Consider the following 16704-nt stretch of genomic DNA (forward strand, 5'->3'; position numbering starts at 1 on the left):
TCATCATCCTTTCTCCAACCCCACGCCCCGCCTCCTCAGAGAAATCACCTTCCGCAACCTTAAATCAATCGATCCACACCATCTCTCCGACCTCTCTTCACCACTCTCCCCCTGGACTCAACCCTCACCTCACCTGATGACCTCACAAACCACCTCAACTCCACCTTGTCTACCTCCCTCAACACTCTGGCCCCCCTCAAAACAAAACTGTCACTTTCAACACCTCTTCACCCTGGTACACACCACTCAAAATAAAACAAACTGGCCGCCAACGAACGTCTGACAAAGAAATCATCCCTCACAGTCCATCCACGAAGCCTATAAACTCCACCTCACTGCCTACAAAAGGCGCCCTCATTGCTGCCAAATCACCTACCTCTCCCCACCATCCTCACCGACCCCTGCCAAAACCCCAGAACCCTCTTCTCCACAATGAACAACCTCATCAAGCCTCGGGAACAAAACCCTCCTTACCTCTACTCCGGATCTCTGCAACTCCATTTCCTCCACTTTTTCACTGACAAAATCAACAACATTTACAAATCTCTCTATCCCTGTATCTGACCTCCCAGGATCTACTCCAGCACCACCATGGCTCCTCCTCTCCCCATCTCTCCTGACCTCCCGGCCCCTTCTCCTGACTGCCTCCTCTCCCAGTTTGACCCGGTCACTCCTCCTGAAATCTCAAACTCATCAGCTCCTCCAAACCCACCACCTGCTCCCTTGACCCCCTCCCTACTCCCTCCTGAAGTCCTGCCTCCCCATCCCATGCCCCTTGAGTTGAAGTGGTTGGTGATGTCACTAACCACTTCAACTCCTCACTGTCCTTGGAACTGTCCCCTCTGCCTTCAAAACTGCAGAGGGACAATCATATCCCAAGCAATCATAACCCAAGAGGTCAGCCCTGAAACCAGTCCCCTCTGTTAGTTGGTTCTGAAGTTAACTAATACACCAACCCATCATCCCATACACTGTTAATTTCCTGTTTTTCCTGTTTTTATTTTTAAATGTTTAAAATTGAGTTTACTCAATGAATTGTATGCATGTTTTCTTCTCACATTATTATCCTTGATGCTTTGGCAATATTGTTATTTCTGACATTCATGCCAATAATAAGCAATTTCAATTGAAATTCAATTGACAGAGAGATGGAGGGAGAGGAGATGGAGATGGGCGGTCTCCGGCTTCACAGGATAGAACAGTGAAAATCCCCGGACGAGCAGCATCCAAAATCTGCTGCCGGGGACCCAGCTCCTCCTCAGGCCCATAGCCCTCCCAGTTGATAAGGTACTGCAGGCCCGGCAGTGAACTCCACCATGGGCTGGAATGACCAGGAAGTGGGGTTGGATGTCAAACAGCGCCGAGGGTGGTCTCCAGTTTCTGGTTTGCTCTCTCAGCTTGACCATTAGCTTGGGGATGGGACCCTGAGGTCAGGCTTACAGTGGCGCCCGATGGCGCGGCAGAATGACTTCCAAATGGCGAGGTGGTGTTGGACCCCTGTCGGAGACTATGTCCAAGGGCAGGCCGTGGACCATGAATATCACAGAAATCAGGTTCAGCTGTTTCCTTGGCCGTGGACAGTTTAGGCAAAGGCAGGTAATGGGCAAACTTGCTAAAACGGTCCACCACAGTGAGCACAACAGTCATGCCTTTAGATGGTGGCAGTCAGAGACAAAATCCAGAAAAAGGTGGGACCAAGGCGACACGGTGTGGGCAGAGGCTACAGGAAACCAGGAGGATGTCGGTTTGAGCTCTTATTCTGAGCGCATACAGGGACAGGCGAAACGAAGGTCTGAACATCTTTCCTCATGTCTGGCCACCAGAACCGCCTGCGCAGAGGCGGGCTACTCCAGGATGACACGAGAGTCTGGAGGAGTGGCCCGCTGTAAGACAGATGGTCGGACAGAGAGGGTACAAACAGATGGCCTGGGTCATTACCTGGGTCAGGCTGGTGCTGCAAAGCCGTCCTCACCTCATTCTCAATCTCCCCAGGTGGCTGCCCGATAATACAGGTTCTGGGTACAATGGTGTCAGGCTCCGCAGTGGTCTCCTCTCTCCCGAACAGCCCGAGATAGGCGTCTGGCTTCACATTCCTTGATCCGGGCCTGTAGGTCAGAGCAAAATTGAAATAACCGAAGGACAGAGCCCACCTGGCTTGAAGAGGTTAAGGCGCTTCGCTGAAGGATGTATTCAGGTTCTTATGGTCGGTCCAAACCATGAATGGCTGATCTAAGCCCTCCAGCCAGTGTCTCCACTCCTCAAGAGCCAGTTTGACCGCCAGCATTTCCGCGGTTCCCGACATCATAATTCCTCTCTGTGGGGATAAACAATGGGACAAAAGGCACAGGGGTGAAGTTTATTGTCCTTGGGGGACCGCTGGGACAGCTCAACACCCGTCCAAGGCGTCGACTTCAACCACAAACTGTCGGGATGAGTCTGAACTGCTGAGGTGAACCTTTTCTTAAGCTCGAAAAAAGCTCCTTCCATCTCAGAGGATGCCAGACAACTGACATGACAGGCAGGGCTCAGTTACTTATTTTAGCTGTTGTCCAGTCAATGTTAGGATTATGTTTAGTTAGCCAAGAGTGCCCCAAAACCAGAGGTATGAATGGTGAGTTAATGACAAAAAGGATAAGCTCAAAATGGTTATCTGACAGCTGGAGCTGGACTGGGCAGGTGCAGGTGGAGACTCGAACCAGCAGTCTCCCGTCGAGTGTGTGCTAGCCTCCAGCGGCTCTTCCAGTAGCTCCGTGAGGCAACCCCAGCTGTTTCACTAACGTGGTGTCCAAAAAACTCTCATCGGCTCCCCAAATCAATGGCGCTAGGAGCTCCAGAGTCTGGTCCCTTCAGCAGATGGTGGCATGTAACTGGTTACGGGTCGGGAAGACAGGGGTACAGTTGCTCGGCTTGCTAGGATGCTCCCCCTGGCTAGCGAGCCCTCCGCTTTAACGGTCGGCTAGGGCAGGTGGCAAGGTAGTGACCAGGTTTTTCCACAGCAGAGGCACATGTTGTTAGTTCTCACGTCGTTTCTGTTCCTCTGTGCTGAGCTGGTTCCGTCCCAGCTGCATAGGTTCACCCACGGTTCATCCTCTCTGGGGTCTAACGGGGCCAGGTTATGCTCCTTCCGACGGGCGTACGTCCCAGCCAACATTAAAACGCTTCTCCTTCCGCGCTCACGGCATCGATTGTCTATCACGGATAGTCAGAAAATTAAATCATCAAGTCTTTAGGCACAGGATGTGATACCAGTTCATCCTTCAGTAATTAAGCAAGCTATTGACAAACACTGCCTGTAGGGACGCCTCGTTCCACCCACTATCTGCTGCCAATGTCCGGAACTCAATGGCGTATTCAGCCACATTCCGAAGCCCTTGGCAGAGAGAGAACAGCCGCATGGCGGAGTCTTTACCTTGGACCGGGTGGTCAAAAACCTTAGTCATCTCGGTGGTAAAGGCAGCATAGGTGGTGGTGGCCTGATCTTACTTCCCCAGTGAACCGAAGCCCACTCCAACGCCGCTCCCGCAGTAACCCAATCAGGTAAGCGATTTTGGCTTTTCTGTAGCGTATGTAGGGCTGGAGATCAAAGACAAGACCACACTGCATGAGGAATGTTTTACACTGACCTAGATCTCCATTGTACCTCTCTGGTGGGAAGACCCACTGTTCCCTGGCAGGGTTGGCTGCAACAGGTTTTGCAGTGCGCTCTGGAGATCCGCCATTCAGGTCGATAGGTTTTGGAGTCCTCCCATTATCTCCTGAAGCCGGTGCTGTGCTGGTCCAGGATTGCTCCATGAGTAGAGACGGCATGATGGACAGGCTAAAAGTCTGCTGGATCCATTCTGGCCGGATCGTTCTGTCAGGTTACAAAAAAACAGGAACCCAAAAGCAGAATGAACAAGGTGTGTTTTTTATTTGTATGTGACAAACAGGTGAGTCCAGATAGTGGGGCAGTGGGTGTAAGTGAGCTGGCTGGAGGTTAGTGAAGATCCAATTATGCTGGTGAAGCAAACAGCCAGGTGGAAGTGCAGGGAATATTCCAGGTGGCAAAAACTGCAGACAGGAGAACAGGAGGCAGATTAGCAAAATGGCACAAAAGCACTGAACAGCTGAGCAAACTTTCCAAACTGACTGACATACTGGTAAGGCTAACGATCCGACGGGGACGGGAAGGTTGGCCGGATTTATAAAGGGAAGTTTGTTTGTGTTTGTTTAGTTTTCCTGTTTTGTAGTATGTATTCCTGTTCTTTGATCATTATTTCTGTTTCCTGTTTTATTTTGATAGTCTGGTTTTCTGTCTTATCTAGTTTTACTTCCTGTGTTTTCCGCCTGTCTGATTGTCTTGCCCGCCCTGACATGTTTGACCTGTTGTATCACCTGTTCCTTGTTTGCTCATTACCTCATGTATTTAGCCTCTGTGTTCCCTTTGTCTCTTGTCAGATGGTTTTGTGTGTGTTTGTGTGCTTTCCCCGTGTCAGTTCTGGTCAATTTCTATCCTTCCTATATTTCCCTCGTTTTTTTTCTCCCTTGGTTTTTTGGATCCTTTTACTAATTTTGGAATTGGTTTTTGCCTGCTGTTTCTCCCAGGACTCCCTTGGTTCATTTTTGTGTTTTCATTATTAAATCCTCGAGCTCAACCCTTCTCCTGCCTGCCTGCCTGTCCCTGCATTTGGGTCCTCTAATCCCCGGAATTGTGACAGGAAAAAGCACTAAAATATTGTACTCAAGTAAAAGTACCAATACTTTGATGACTAATTACTCAAGTACAAATAATTAGTAGTTCATTTAAAATGTACTTTATGTAAAATGTACTTAGTTACATAAAAAAAACCTGTAAAACGGGGTGGGGGCGGGGATCAAGTAGTGAAAATAGGACAAGGGGTATAAATCCCAAACTATTTTGTTTTTAATTAAATAAAAATCTATACAAATGTATACATATGTAATAACAACATAATACATGTCACACATGACATTTCATGTTAAAATCTTCTCCAAAAAAACTGAGCTCTCCCTTTACCATTCACACTGCTGAAACATTTGATGTGACTGTAAATTCAAAGGCTCGTTTACATTCAAACCGGTGACAATTTCGGTGGGGCAAAGCCTATTTGTTCAACCAAGACTAATGTTCACAGCCCAGACTACCAGCTAGTCGAGCACAGCTTTGTGCTTCCTGTCCCGCACTATCTGCCGTGTGCTGAATTGCTGTGGAGCTCTCCAGCGACTGGCAAAAATAGAAGCTCTGCGTATCTGCTCCGGAGGGCTGCAGACCGCCGGACGAGATCGCTTAGTCGAACACAACAGTTCTGCAGTCAGTGGAAATACACACACTGGCCCTCATCGATCAACCTAACATAGAAACCAGCGCCAGATATGACAGGCTTCAAGTGGGATTCATGAAATGTTCATATCACACCAATCAGAGCGTAAGAATGGTCGTACATTGATAAATGCAGCAGCTGGAAACAATGGTAATTTAAATATCACGCCCCTATATATTCCGGGTTTGAGGCCTCACCCTACAATTTACAACATTTTTTAGAGGTGGAGATTGAAACCCTGATATCTCAGGTTCGTTTGCACCAACGTGTGTACTATTTTGCATCCTGAAAACTGGTATTAAAGGCTGGAGAAAGAATGTGGGATGAAAAGAGATCACTGATGCAGTCAAAGTGTTGCCGTAGTAAATCGGACTCCAGCTGAAGTTTATTTAATTTATACATCTTTGACATATGTGTGCTATAGTCCTTATAGTAATATACAGGCTTATATTGCAATATCTTAGGCCTACATGTAGGTGTACTTATAAACACACGGTAGTGGAGTTTATGCAGTGTCTTTATTTTACTTGTGCTTTCTCATGAGTCAGCCATGCTGTTTATAGTAGGCTCTCCCCGCTGATGCAAGACAGAGCCATCTGCCCTTAATCAATGTGATGGAGTGCCTCACCGTGGTGCGTGCGGCGTGCGTGTGCACTGTTGTACCCGGCGCATAGAGGGTCTTCTAAAAGAGCCAGATCTGCCATTGCTGATAAGTGGCCAACTGATGACTTCTCCTTCTCCTGTTAAACTGATTATATGCTGCACCGCAAGTCCACACTGACTCGAAAACTTGCGTATACAATTTCAGACCAGACGTGAGATTTTATCGCTGCCTACACTGGCGTTCAAATTGATAAATGCTGAGCTTTGCGTAGGAACCTGCGTACTCCCATCCTACGCCTGTTTTAGGTCGTGCGGACGTTTCATAAATGAGGGCCATTGACTTTAATGGCAACCTAATGACTCTGCCGCCGTTACGCAGCTGTTACGCAGACGTTAGGCAGCTGTTACACAGCTGGTGGAAATTGGAGGTTAGGCAGCAGAATTCAATGTTTCAGCATTTCTACTGAACCGTCATCGCTCGCCTGATCCACCTCCATCTCATTCTCAATCTCCTACAGAAAGACTTGGAGCCTGGTAGGCAGCCTAGATACTGATCATTCTCCTACAGGAAGACTTGGAGCCTGGTAGGCAGCCTAGATACTGATCATTCTCCTACAGGAAGACTTGGCCCTGGTAGGCAGCCTAGATGCTGATCAATCTCCCACAGAAAGACTTGGAGCCTGGTAGGCAGCCTAGATACTGATCATTCTCCTACAGGAAGACTTGGAGCCTGGTAGGCAGCCTAGATACTGATCATTCTCCTACAGGAAGACTTGGCCCTGGTAGGCAGCCTAGATGCTGATCATTCTCCTACAGGAAGACTTGGCCCTGGTAGGCAGCCTAGATGCTGATCAATCTCCTACAGAAAGACTTGGAGCCTGGTAGGCAGCCTAGATACTGATCATTCTCCTACAGGAAGACTTGGAGCCTGGTAGGCAGCCTAGATACTGATCATTCTCCTACAGGAAGACTTGGAGCCTGGTAGGCAGCCTAGATACTGATCATTCTCCTACAGAAAGACTTGGAACCTGGTAGGCAGCCTAGATACTGATCATTCTCCTACAGAAAGACTTGGAGCCTGGTAGGCAGCCTAGATACTGATCATTCTCCTACAGAAAGACTTGGAGCCTGGTAGGCAGCCTAGATACTGATCATTCTCCTACAGAAAGACTTGGAGCCTGGTAGGCAGCCTAGATACTGATCATTCTCCTACAGAAAGACTTGGAGCCTGGTGGGCAGCCTAGATACTGATCATTCTCCTACAGAAAGACTTGGAGCCTGGTAGGCAGCCTAGATACTGATCATTCTCCTACAGAAAGACTTGGAGCCTGGTAGGCAGCCTAGATACTGATCATTCTCCTACAGGAAGACTTGGAGCCTGGTAGGCAGCCTAGATACTGATCATTCTCCTACAGGAAGACTTGGAGCCTGGTAGGCAGCCTAGATGCTGATCATTCTCCTACAGAAAGACCTGGAGCCTGGTAGGCAGCCTAGATGCTGATCAATCTCCTACAGAAAGACTTGGAGCCTGGTAAGCAGCCTAGATACTGATCATTCTCCTACAGGAAGACTTGGAGCCTGGTAGGCAGCCTAGATACTGATCATTCTCCCTACAGGAAGACTTGGAGCCTGGTAGGCAGCCTAGATACTGATCATTCTCCTACAGAAAGACTTGGAACCTGGTAGGCAGCCTAGATACTGATCATTCTCCACTACAGAAAGACTTGGAGCCTGGTAGGCAGCCTAGATACTGATCATTCTCCTACACAAAAGACTTGGAGCCTGGTAGGCAGCCTAGATACTGATCATTCTCCCACAGAAAGACTTGGAGCCTGGTAGGCAGCCTAGATACTGATCATTCTCCCACAGAAAGACTTGGAGCCTGGTAGGCAGCCTAGATACTGATCATTCTCCTACAGAAAGACTTGGAGCCTGGTAGGCAGCCTAGATACTGATCATTCTCCTACAGGAAGACTTGGAGCCTGGTAGGCAGCCTAGATACTGATCATTCTCCTACAGAAAGACTTGGAGCCTGGTAGGCAGCCTAGATACTGATCATTCTCCTACAGAAAGACTTGGAGCCTGGTAGGCAGCCTAGATACTGATCATTCTCCTACAGAAAGACTTGGAGCCTGGTAGGCAGCCTAGATACTGATCATTCTCCTACAGAAAGACTTGGAGCCTGGTAGGCAGCCTAGATACTGATCATTCTCCTACAGAAAGACTTGGAGCCTGGTAGGCAGCCTAGATACTGATCATTCTCCTACAGGAAGACTTGGAGCCTGGTAGGCAGCCTAGATACTGATCATTCTCCTACAGGAAGACTTGGAGCCTGGTAGGCAGCCTAGATACTGATCATTCCTCACTGTAGTGGTTCTCCTACTTAGTCAAAGTTTGTTTTTGTTTTTTACACAGTAACTGATTGGATTTGTAATATTATTGTTATTATATTGTATATTATATATTATTATATTGATAAAACTGAGTGGTGGACAAACTGTTGACGATAACACTACAACAATAAAAAAGTAGCCATGCTTTACTGTATGATTGCATTAGTAGCCTATATAAACGTTGCACATCATGCAAACTTTAACAAGAATTGATGCTTTTGTATCTGCATTGACAGACAAAAACTCATGATAGACCTCTTGAAATTATAGCATAGGGCCTCTTGAAATTATGTATATATATTAGGGCTGTCAATCGATTAAAAAAAAATTAACTAATTAATTGCACAATTTGCTGTAATTAATCGCGATTAATCGCTTTTTTAAATTGAGACTGAAGCTTATAATGATGGATATTTAAATGCTAAATCACTTAACTTTGCAAATATGAAGAAAAAAACAAACAAGGAAAGGTCCTGCTAAGTTCAGAATTTTTAATATCTTTCAGAACAACAGCAGCAACAATTTGGCTTATTTAGGCCTGCTGAAGGCTGCTGAAACGGCTAGAAACTGTCACCGTCCCCTCTGCTGTCGCCTGCTCTCGCCTACTTTACAGGCGAGGGAGCAGTTCATCTCCAACGAGCCGAGAGTTCGGTTCATCTCCAACGAGCCGAGAGTTCGGTTCATCTCCAACGAGCCGAGAGTTCGGTTCATCTCCAACGAGCCGAGAGTTCGGTTCATCTCCAACGAGCCGAGAGTTCAGTCGGCGGCAGGGCAGTCGGGACTTTCCGGAGAAAACAAACCCATGTGGCGCGTTCGTCCAATCAGCTGCCGGTTTTCATTACTTAATTTTTTTTACGAGTTAAATATTAAAAAATAACGCGTTAATTTTGACAGCCCTAATATATATAATAAAATCAGTAAGAAAAAAAAAGGTGTGGTGTGGCACTTTTGTCAGTTCATTTTGAATTGTTCTCCTTGGTTTCCTGTGTTCTTATGTCCCTTCATGCTTTCCATAGTGTCAAAAATGGTGAATGTGTCTACTTTTATTAGTATTAATACATTAATACATATTAATACATATATATATATATATATATATATATATATATATATATATATATATATAGCGTTAGTAGTTTTAGGAGTTGGTATACATATTCAGGGGAGCGCAAGGACGGGTATAGTTATATCAGTACTAGTTAAATAGTTGTACAGTTTTATTCCCAACTTGTATATATTTTAAATTATTTGTTCTTATATTCTATCCTATTATTATTTCATGTATATTGTATCCTATTATTTCATTTATATTCTGTGTGTGCCATTTTGCGGAGGGGGTGGGCTAATTGGGCTTAAGCCCCGAATGTTTTGTCAAAAGCCAGAATCTTTTAGATTTTTTAAAATAACTTCAACTTTGTTTCATTTCCCCCAAACTGGGCTCTGTGTCTGTCAGACGGTTCTGAACTACCCTATCAGCAGAGCAATCATGTAATGCACAGCAGATTATGGTGCAGGTAGATTATTTTCTGAAATATATTGACTATTATAACTTTATTTTTCTTAAAATATCACAACTCCTCCATAACTCAGATAACAGATATATTTTGAATGTGCACAAAGTTTTGGACATGAGCAGAAATCTTGCTCAAAGAAATCTGAAATATTACAGTCCAGGGGTTTATTAATTCATTCAAATTAATTCATTTATCATTGACGTGAATAATTGTCATATGCACATTTAAGGAGGTTACTTCCTCAACAAAAGATGCAAAAGAAAAGGGAAGAGTAAATGATGCCTCTAGGCTACATGTGTGCTGAGTCAGATATAATTAGAAAAGCTGATCTACAGGAGAATAAATAGATGAAAGCAATACAGAATGCCTGAGAGCATTACTTCCATATATTCCGTGATGTTTTTATATTTGGATTATAATCTATGTTTACCTTTTACATAAAGATTTCCAGCATCAATTTATTCAGAAAAAGGTATAAATAGGTGCATACAAATTCACCAGAATGCAGGAAATGAAGAGTTTAATGCTCAAAATTTTCTGGGGGAGGACCCCCATATCCCCCCACATCATAAGTCACCATGTGGAAATTGAATAAATACTTTGTATTTGGTTGAATTGTCAGTGCCATGTGTCAAATCTTTTGTTGTGTAAATCTGAGCAATTATTAATAATAACAAAAACACTAATAATAATATTAATGAAACACTCCTTTGCATCCTTATGCATTCTATTATCTCAAACAGCCTTAAAAATAGTGCATTTAGCTGACGTAATTGGGGAAAAAATCTCCACCGGGGGAGCATGCCCCCGGACCCCCCTAGGTTTGGGCTAAGCCCCGAATGTTTATATCATCTGGCTCCGCCCCTGGTGTGTGCTGTGTGTCTGATATTGTGCTCCTGCAACACTGGTATTTCCCATCTTTTTGGGATCAAGAAAAATCTATCTATCTATCTATCTATCTATCTATCTATCTATCTATCTATCTATCTATCTATCTATCTATCTATCTATCTATCTATTTATTTATTTGTGATGTTATGTGGTGGGCCGGTCTGGGCCAAAATGCCAGGGCTGATTTTTGGTCCCAGTCCGTCCCTGTCAGTCACTGTTGCTCCAGCAGAGAGGAGCTTCTCCAAACTAAAGTTGATCAAGTCATACCTGAGGTCACCATGTCCCAGGAACAGATCACTGGCCTCGCCGTCATCAATATCAATCACTCAATATGGCAGCAGATTTCATATGATGACATCATTGATGAGTTTGCATCAAGGAAGGCCAGAAAGGTCAGGTTTTAGTTGTAGTTTGGGTTTTCTGTTGTTACTGCTATAGTGTAATAATTACCTTCTCTTTAGTGTGTTTTCACATTTGTGTGATGAAGAATTTGTGCTATTTCGAATATTTATTCTATATTGTGTCTTTTGGCAATGTTGGAGGTAGAGATTGTGCACCTTAAAAAAAATCTCGCCCGGGGCGTCATTCAATGTAGAACCACCCCTGCCATTGGGGGTTAGTCCTCCTGCAGGGCCAGCAGGGCCATCATGCAGCATTACGCAAGGGGGTCACCACACTATTTATTTTACAACCTATTGTAATTGTTAACACCTTGCCAAAATCACAGCATCAACTAGTATCCCCCACTCCGAGATACAATCTGAAGATGAAAGTGTAATAGGCTAACACACTTTTCTTCATGCAGGTTTTGTTACAAACAGTATGCAGTCGGGCCATCTCCTCCTCCTGCGCTCTGTGGTGGACAATGTGACGGCAAGAGAGCACCAATTAAATATTAATACATTTTTTTTATTAAAGATTTGAGTTGGATTTTACTAGGTGGTAATGGAACAATTATCACTCAGTACAAGCACAAATAACACTGCTGGATTTAATCTTCATGGTAATGTGGATGATATGGAGTGAAGAAATGTGCGTGAGGCATCAATACTTGAAAATATTACGAGTAATCGTTATTCCCACATGTACTTTCTGAAGTCTGACTTCAGTTCACCACCTCACCATCTGCGTCACCGATTCCTATTTTGTCTCCATAATATGCGTACGCATGGGTCAGAGTTTGCGTGGAGGACCACACATTCTCCCGTCAAGATTGTTTTTTATAAATCACAACCTTTGTGTGGGAAGTGGTGTACACATTTTTCAGCACCGTTTTGTTTTTTATAAACGCCATCGTTTATAAATGAGACCCCAGATGTGGTGTCTAACCAACTACACACTGTTGGGCATAATGAGAAGCACTATCATCTTTATTATGCTTTGCCATAATACTAAAATAGTTCAAATTGTTGAAAATTCTTCAGATTTTTCAAATGCACAGAAATATTTGCAGATATACACACACACACAGAACCATGTTCAGTGCATTTAAGAAGTGCCATTTTGAATTCCAAAATGTGTGTAAAGCAGAAAATGTGTTTAGACTTTTGGAGACTTGAGAAGAGGTTTGCTCTCTGTGTGTCAGTTTGAATAATTTTATTTTCATTTTAGTGTGTTAGCAATTGAAAAAAAGCTGTAACCCAGTATGCCAGCATTAAGTTGACCAAAGGCATCTCTTCCATTTCCACTTGCATCGCTGAAACTGGAGTTTTAAAATACCCACTATATCCTCAGGGCCCGAGCTTGTAAGACATCAAGCTTCTTGAGATGAGATTCTGCTGCTGACATGAAAGCTATACAACCATAATTTAAAACAGGTCTCATGATATGTTTTGTAGAGATTATCTACTTGCTCCCCACTCCTGTCCTGCCAAACAACGAAATACATTAATAACCTTTTTTACATTTTTTTCTGATAGGGTCCAGTACGTTAACCCAGTACATCCCAAAAGCCTGCACCTCCTTTGGCCGCCACTCCTTCCATTTCTCAGCTATATATGATGGAACGTACTACAAAACCCCCGAAACTCAAAACTCTCATCCTACTAACTGCCTTCAAATCACATTCTGTGCTCGGGTCTGATCACTGTCACATCACACGTGCTAACTGTTATTATTTCATCCATCTTTCACCTACTGTTTTGCACACCCTTACCCCGTTATCGTTGTCATGTCCTATTGAATATTTGCACAGATGCACATCTTCATTGCTATCATATTCTGCTTTCACTCTTTTGCACCTTCATCTGCCCCGATATGCTCAACTGTTTTTCTTTTCTTCCCACCTTAGTATCACACAATTTTAGTACACTCTACCGATCTACATCTCTGTCTAGACCACAATTCTGCACTAACTGTATATTGACTCTTTACCACATTTCACCATTTTATATAGCATGTCATTTCATATTTACATAGACTTTTTCAACGTTCATTCATGCATATTGTGTTATTTCTGAACCACATTAGCACCTAGACCACTTTTTGCTCTAACTGTATATTGACTCTTCACTACATTCAGCATTTTATATAGACTGTATATTCATGTTTACTGTGTTATCACTGACCTACATCACTAATTAGAACACCACTTGCAATAACTGACTCCTCACTACATCTCAGCAGTGTTATAGACTGTCTATTCATGTATATTGTGTTGTTATTACCTTATTTACTCTCGCATATCCTCTGACTTACTTACCCCTCCCTTCGCGACAGCTTTGTATGGCCTACCTAATATTCACTTTATGTAGCCTATAGTATTCTGTTTTCTTGTATTTTATTATATGTGAAACTGTATGTTGCCTTGCACGCTTATGCTTTATTCTTGGCCAGGTCGTTGTTTTTTTAAAAGAAAACTAATTGTTTTTAATTCTTCAAGAGTGTGTTTTAACATCATGGGTGCCATTTTATGCCATCTTGAACAACAGATCAACAGCGTTTTAGCCACAGACAGTTTGAATCCCTCCACCTGAGCTACTGCAGCCTGCACTTTTCTAACGCCACATCGCGGCCTCTTATCCACAAAGCCCCTTCATCCGCATACAAAGACCTTTCCACACCTCGATCAACATGACAAAATATATTGTTTATCATAATGTTGAAAAGCAATGTGACTATATTTTGCATATCTGACTAGATATGTTTATGATCATCTTGCAACACCAGGGCCTGGAACTCAGAACCTTTGAGGCCATCGGCAGGGAACTATAGCCCAATACAACAATTAAATATGTGCATTGAACAGATTAATGATTGGATGTGCCAGAACTTTCTTAAATTAAATGAAGAAAAAACGGAGGTGGTTGTTTTTGGAGCAAAAGAGGAACGATTGAAAGTCAGCGCTCAGCTTCAAACGACAATGTTAAAAACAACAGACAAAGCAAGAAATCTTGGTGTAGTCATGGACTCAGACCTAAATTTTAAAAGCCACATTAACATAATTAAAAAATCAGCCTATTATCACCTTAAAAATATATCAAGGGTTAAAGGCCTTATGTCTCAGCAGGATCTGGAAAAACTTGTCCATGCTTTTATCTTCAGTAGACTTGACTACTGTAACGGTGTCTTTACAGGTCTCCCTAAAAAATCAATCAGACAGCTGCAGCTGATTCAAAACGCTGCTGCTCGAGTCCTCACTAAAACCAAGAAAGTGGATCACATCACTCCAGTACTGAAGTCTCTACACTGGCTTCCAGTGCCTCAAAGAATTGATTTCAAAATACTTTTACTGGTTTATAAATCACTAAACGGTTTAGGGCCAAAATACATTTCTGATCTGTTACTACATTATGACCCACCCAGACCTCTCAGGTGGTCTGGGACAGGTCTACTTGTTGTCCCCAGAGTCAGAACTAAACAGGGGGAAGCAGCGTTCAGTTTTTATGCTCCACATATCTGGAACAAACTCCCAGAAACCTGCAGGTCCGCTGCAACTCTCAGTTCTTTTAAATCTAAGCTAAAGACCTATCTTTTTGATGTTGCTTTTCTTTAAATAATCTATTTTATTAAGTTTAATTTCTTATACTGCACTGTAACTTTTATTCTTATACTGCACTATCAATTTTATTCTTGTCTTTTAATGTTTTTAATTTGTTTATTATTGTTTTTTAATTGTTTTCTAACTGCTCTTTAATGTTTTATGTAAAGCACTTTGAATTGCCCTGTTGCTGAAATGTGCTATATAAATAAAGCTGCCTTGCCTTGCCTTGCCTTACGTCCACTCTTATGTTCCGATAATAGGCAAAGGGATGTTTGGCATACAAATGCTACTAAATTGGGGCTAATTGGGGTTTTGTACCTCATGTGGTTCCTCATGACCACACAAACTCAACTGATAGATTATTGATAAAGAAAGTAAATTATTCCTAAACAGCAATATTGTTAATATTGAACAAAGTTAAGTATAATGTTTTTAATTTGTTTATTATTGTTTTTTAATTGTTTTCTAACTGCTCTTTAATGTTTTATGTAAAGCACTTTGAATTGCCCTGTTGCTGAAATGTGCTATATAAATAAAGCTGCCTTGCCTTGCCTTGCCTTCTGATCTCACGGAGAAGTTACCTGGGTGATGTCACAATTGGCATCACAACACCTAGCAGACAAGGAGCAGGACTGCATGAAAATGCAGAATTTAAAGCTGCTGTAAAAAAAATATTTATCATCTGAAAATTCTGATAATTTATGTACTTGGTTAAGACAACACAAAGAGGTCTGTAATTTATTTTCACAAATATCAATAAATGCCAAACTGATATTTAAAGATGCTATATTTTGCATTAACTGCAAGGCGTAGATGGGGACACAATTTAAATATGTTTTTAAATTCATTTTTTGAGATAAACTTCGGAAATGTTACACACCACTGTTACTCTACTGTATGAAGTAAAACGTTTAATGCACTGTGGGCTCAATATTTGATAAATAAATACATGTGAATGGTATATTTGTGGAGGGCAGTCTGAAGATGAAGTTCCCCAAATTTGGTGTCAATTGAAACAAAAATGTGGGAGGAGATTGTGATGGAAGTTTTCCTTGAAGCAGCAGTGTTTAGAAATATCAATGATCAAATGAAAACGAATAACGACTGTTTGAGAATTAAACCAAAGTTTGGTCTTTGAGTATTTATTTACATTTGCAAATGGAGAAAACACAGTTTCAAAGGTACACGCAGCACAACTGAAAATGTCTTTCCTAACTAGAAACCTAAAAATCAAAACATCTTATAGTGAAGAAACTCTCGTTAAGCCACCCCTCTTCAAATATCTTTAGCATGCTGCCACTTTTCTAAAAAATACCATAGACAGTCAGATGATTTTACAACCTTCCATTCTGCTCCTGTGTCTCCTACATTAGACTAAACACCTGCTTATCTCAGGAGACAGAAAGAGATACGGTTCACACAGTGTTATAGCCTTCTTCACTTTATCTGCGAGAAATAAACAAATGAGGAGCTGCAATTTCTTTAGCAAAAATAACTTCTGCTATTGCTCACAGTCTACAAGGCCAGCTCTCTCACTGGTGCCTTTAAGTCTACAGGAAGGAACAGGATTATGTGGAGGTTTAAAACAATCTTTAAACAAATGGTCAATATCATTAAACAAATGGTTAAAATAAAATTTGCCACCACAGTTCACCCTTTTGATTACAAAATAATCACAAAAATAAATTTTACTTTTAAAGATTCAACCCTATGGATATTCATGTCTATTTCTTACCTGTTAAATGGAAAGGTACCAAAAAAACCTCTTTTAAATAGTAGCAAGCATTCTCATCAAAGAATAAAACAAAATGAATCAATCTCCCACAGTATCAGAGACGGTGTCCAAACATTATTATCATATTCAGAAAGACGGAATACGTCAGAAGGCTCAATCATATTTACCAGAAGAATGAATTGAACTCTTTTTCTTGATTAGGGTAATAACATAGCAAACAAAACAAATCTGAAGACCAAACATAATCTGCTAAAAACCCTTGACA

At 42.4% G+C, this 16704-nt stretch overlaps 1 pseudogene; it reads right to left on the bottom strand.

Moving 5' to 3' along the window:
- Window positions 1-2164: 2164 nt before the first annotated feature.
- LOC114570251 (uncharacterized) overlaps window positions 2165-16704 on the bottom strand; it is a 29670-nt pseudogene continuing 15130 nt past the window's right edge.

The sequence above is a fragment of the Perca flavescens genome, chromosome 15, assembly GCF_004354835.1.
Source record: "Perca flavescens isolate YP-PL-M2 chromosome 15, PFLA_1.0, whole genome shotgun sequence".
Lineage (NCBI taxonomy): Eukaryota > Metazoa > Chordata > Actinopteri > Perciformes > Percidae > Perca > Perca flavescens.